Here is a 4,867-nt window from a genome sequence, read left to right as displayed (position 1 = left end):
ATAGTTCCAGAGGGCTCTATTGTAGGGATACACTGTATTCTCTATTGATGGACACTTACATTATTTCCCCTTTTTTTTGCTAGTTCAGTGATGCAGTGAATATCCTTGTACACATATGAGCTGCTTTGCATATGTGCTAACATGTTTGTAGGATAAATTTCCTAGGAGCCAAACTGCCACATCAAAGTCGATGCACATTTTAAATGTTGATAGCATATGCCCAATTGCTCTTTACAGAGCCTGTCCCAGTTTACACTTCCACCAGCCTCACCTTATTTAAATCCTCTGCAGAGCAATTACCACTTTCCAATATTGTCTGTTCATTGCTTTTCTCCCCCAGGGTGGAAACCATTTCATTGCTGCTGGGCTCCTGGGGCCTAGATCATTGTCTGGTAAGCTCTCAATAAATAGGCTTGGAATAAATGAACAGACAATTGAAAATGGACACAGTAAAAAGAACAAGAAGCTTGGCATTCAAATGACATCAGGTTCAAATCCTGGGTCTGTCATAACTGTTTGGCCTTGGGGCAAATTATTTAACCATTCTGAGCCCCATTTCCTCATCTGGTAAACAGAGATAATAATAACCGCTACTTTGAAGACTTACTCTCAGGACCAAATAGGATCATAGCTGTGACAAGTGTTTTGTTACCACAGAGAGCTCCAGCTCTGTGCAGTTACTAGGATCCTGGGCTGATGAGAAACCATCTCCAGCTAAGAGGTAAATCCTAAATCAATGCACCATTTAAACTTAGTGACCACGCATGTTGAACACCATAAACTTCCAATGAAACCTGTAGAAAGCACAAGGATAATTTGGCAGGGCTTCTACTGGCTAGTTCTTATTGAATAGAAGGTTGATTTGCCAGCAAATACTCCCCACAGAGAAGCAGCTGTTTGGAGCCCTAGTCTTAAAGTCTACCAAAGAAATCAGGGCACACTAGTTTTTCTAGAAGATTAAAAATAATGTCCATTTAAAGATACTGCTGATGCCTGGGGCGAGGTGGGACAGGAGTGAAAGAATATGTTCTAGCAAGGGTCAGGGGAGACACCTTTTCTTAGGGGCGTAAGGGTTAGTTCCCAAAGGTGGAGGACTTCCCCAGATAGTGAGCAAATAAAAGATTTAACAGCTCCTACGGGAACTAGCCAGAACCAATTACAATTAGGACTAGCCTGGCTTAGCATGAAAAGTCTGGTAGAAAACTGCATGCTGAGAAATTGAGTGTCTTATTGGGGAGAAGGGCTGGCTGGTTTCCAGAAATCACTGGGCATAAGGCCACCCTGATGTCTCTGTTTTAGACTGTGATTGACCACTGAGTAGCTGCCTAAGTTGAGACGCTCTGCTTAGCCCCCAGCCTGACAGGACAATTGGCCCACACTGCCCCGGAGGCTGCTGGGCAGGAGCTGGTAATTGACAGAGAACTCATTATCGAAGGACAGAGCCTCTGAGCATGCTGGGAATCTGAACTGACAGAGCCCAAGGGCCTGGGAATCGGATCACTGGGAAGAGACAGCCCAAGTGTTGTGTGTCCTGGACCTACAGAGGAAAATAAAGTTTCAGAAATTGCTCGGCACTAAAAGAGAGCTCTCGTATTGAAAGCCATCTCTGATCCACTCTCCATGTGGCTTTGGACATGCAATTGACCTCTGTGAGCCTCAGTTTTGTCACCTCCAAAATAGAGATGACAATAAATCTTTTTCGTGGAGTAAGAAATAAGGATGCTGTAACTATGACATTGATGATCATCATTATAACAACTAGCAGCTATTTCACATCCTCCAGATGTCAGAGACCATTTGAAGAGTGCTAAAAATGGGCCAGGCACAGTGGCTCACACCTGTAATCCCAGCGTTTTGGGAGGCCCAGGCAGGAGGGTCGCTTGAGCCCAGGAGTTTGAGAATAGCCTCGGCAACATAGTGATAACCCTCCATCACTACAAAAAATCAGAAGGGTGTGGTGGTGCACACCTGTAGTCCCAGCTACAAGGGAGGCTGAAGTGGGAAGATCGCTTGAGCCCAGGAGTTCAAGGTTGCATGAAGGAGTTCAAGGTTGCCATGATCACGCCACTGCACTCCAGCCTGGGCTACAGAGCAAGATCCTCTCTCATATAAAATAAAATAAAAATAATATTAAAATGCATTAACTATGTGATCCTCACAACAAGGCCTATGCTGTTATTCTCATTTTATAGATGAGGAAAGGAAAGAATAGAGATAAGATGTTGCCCTAGGTTAGATAGCTAGAAGCTGGCAACGTTCGAATTTGAAGCTGAACATTCTGGCTCTGGAGCCCATTCTGTTAACCATGTGCTCGTCAACCTGGATAAGAAGCACAAAAAGAAGAAGGGCCCCTGCAGCACCTGGCAGAAAGAGGTGTTCAATAACAATACTTTCTCCTTTCTCCCACCCCTCACGCCCACCTAGGAGCATTCTAGACTATCTCTAACTTAAAAATCTGATGTATGCCAACCCCATAGCTGGCGAGGAACAAAGTCTTCCATAATCCTCTATAGGATTTTTAGAAGCTCAAATGCTTTAAATAGTCCAGTTCCCAAAAGACCGAGTCCTATTGTCCAAGATGTATAAAAACCTCCTGCTGTCATTAACCTCGAAAGACAAGAATGATTTGAGTAAATTGAACGTGGGGAAAAGCAGCCTCCAGGTAGAGGAACCTGCAGGATGAGCTTTGAGGGCTGAGCATTCAAGGCACAGATGAATAGCATGGCCTCACCAGGGGAAGCCGCAATGCCAGGGGCTGGGGAAAGTTAGCAGGGGGAAGGTGGGGAACATGGCAATTCAGAAAGATTGTAACCGATCACGACTATTACGCCAAAGGCTTTAGAATTTAGGGCATCCCAGAGGCTTACTTGGGCAATGAATCTGTCCTTTACACGTCTGTCTTCCCACCTCAGTGTCACATAGGGAACCCACACTCCATCTACTAGGTAGAATGGAGCCCATTACATATTGTATTACTTTCTTGTTGCTGTTGTAACAGATTTTCACAAACTTTGCAGCTTAAAACAACATAAATTGAATATCTTATAGTTCTGAAGGTCAGAAAGTCCAAAATGGACTTAGGGGGCTATAATCAAGATATCAGTAAGACGGGGTTCCTTCTGGGGCTCTAGGAGAGGACATGTTCCTTGCTTCTGCAGCTTCCAGAGGCTGCTTGAATTTCCTGGCTTGTGGCTGCATCACTCCTAACACTGTTTCTGTGATCACATCCCCACCGACGCTGTCACTCCAGCCTTCCTCTTGTAGGGACCACTGTGATTACATTGGGCTCACTCAAATAATCTAGGATAATTCCTCTGTCTCAAGATTCTTAACTTAATCACGTCGGCAAAGTCCCTTTGCCATGTGAAATAACATATTTAGAGGTTTCCAGAATTAGGACATGGACATCTTTGTGGGGGACATTATTCGGTCTACCACATCTCTATTCAACAATGTTAACCTCAAGAAAGTAATCTAATATCCTTGTGCTTCAGTTTCCTCATCTGTGCAGTGGATTAAATAATACCATTTACTCCACAAAGTGGTTCTGAAAAGTAAACGGGTGAATATTCATAAAGCACTGCGCCCTGGGCTGGCACTGCCCAGCTGCCGAGCACAATGTGATGGGGGATCCAAGAGGGAGAGTGACCCCACCCTCCCCTTCCTTCTCCCAAACTCAACTGGGTGTAACGAGGATGCCAAGACCCCACACCTGGCCCCATTGTTCCTTGAAGTACCCTGCTCTTCCTACTGCCCCAGTGCTTCACACCTGGTGTTGATGACCCCCTGAGCCTCACCTCCCGCCTCAGCCCCCACCAGGCCTCCAGTGTTGGGTAAGTCACCTATGTATTCCTAATACACTGTGCTGTTTCTCTCTGATGGGGCACCTCCACGACGTCCCCTGGGAGTCCATCATCCCAGGGCAGCCTTTCACCCCTGGCTGACCCCCAGTTTACTTTCAGAAGGAGCTCAGCTACTTCATCTTTGTAGCGAGCTTCTTCAGCACCCACGGGCTGGTGCAAGAACCCTTCTTGGTTCCCAAGGCTGTCCGCCCTCGCTCATACTATGTCACATTTTGCATGACATTGTAGATAGCTGTCACCTTTGCTGCTCCCTCTAAGGCCTCTGAACTCCCCAGGGGAGGACTTTCCTTTTCCAGCTTCTAGAGGCCACCCACATCAGCCTGCATTAGGCCCCAGAATCAGCCCTCAGCCAGCGATGGACGGAGGAAGTGGGGGATAAATATCCGAGCTTCCTTGCCCCTCAGTGGAGACAACTTTGCATCACATTCTATGTAATCTCTCAGAGCCCCCAGTGGACTGAGATCAGCTGCCCACAGTAGTACCTGGCTTCATAACACACCCTTAAGTGACCCTCTTTCCCTCGCCACCTCCCCACATCCTTATGATATAGGAGTTAAGAATAAATTACTTAGGCAGATAGTAAGGGCATGGGAGTCCTCAGTAATGCTATTCTTTTTAATGAAAAGCAGCCCCAAATCATTTTCTAACAAAGAGCAGCCTGCAAGCTGGGAGCTTGCACGGGTGAATGCCGGTAGGAACTAAGGACTAGATATTTTCAAGATGGAGGCTCCATCTTCCTTTCTCTGCCAGCCAGGTGTATTGTAAGGAGCAGATAAGATGGCACGGATCAACTGGAAAGCCCATTTGCATAAGAAGATCAGGGTGGGCGACCAGCCTTCCCTGCGCACTATGTAAACGTCATACCTGATCTAGCTAATCTGTGAGCCCCACGTAAATCAGACACCACGTCCTCAAAGTGAACTATAAAACTCAGCGCATTTGCGCGCATTTGCCACCAGCCGGTCCTTTACGTTGGGAGACCCCTTCCTCTATAGAGTAAGCTA

At 46.4% G+C, this 4,867-nt stretch overlaps 1 long non-coding RNA gene across 1 annotated transcript; it reads left to right on the top strand.

Moving 5' to 3' along the window:
- Positions 1-338: 338 nt before the first annotated feature.
- On the top strand, positions 339-2,140 carry LOC130541780 (uncharacterized). The gene is made up of 3 exons (XR_008955899.1): positions 339-392; positions 576-721; positions 1,300-2,140. It is a non-coding gene; the product is annotated as an uncharacterized LOC130541780 (long non-coding RNA).
- Positions 2,141-4,867: the final 2,727 nt, after the last annotated feature.

This window comes from Pan paniscus, chromosome 7 (genome assembly GCF_029289425.2).
Source record: "Pan paniscus chromosome 7, NHGRI_mPanPan1-v2.0_pri, whole genome shotgun sequence".
Lineage (NCBI taxonomy): Eukaryota > Metazoa > Chordata > Mammalia > Primates > Hominidae > Pan > Pan paniscus.
This window is presented reverse-complemented; position numbering and strand designations above follow the sequence as displayed.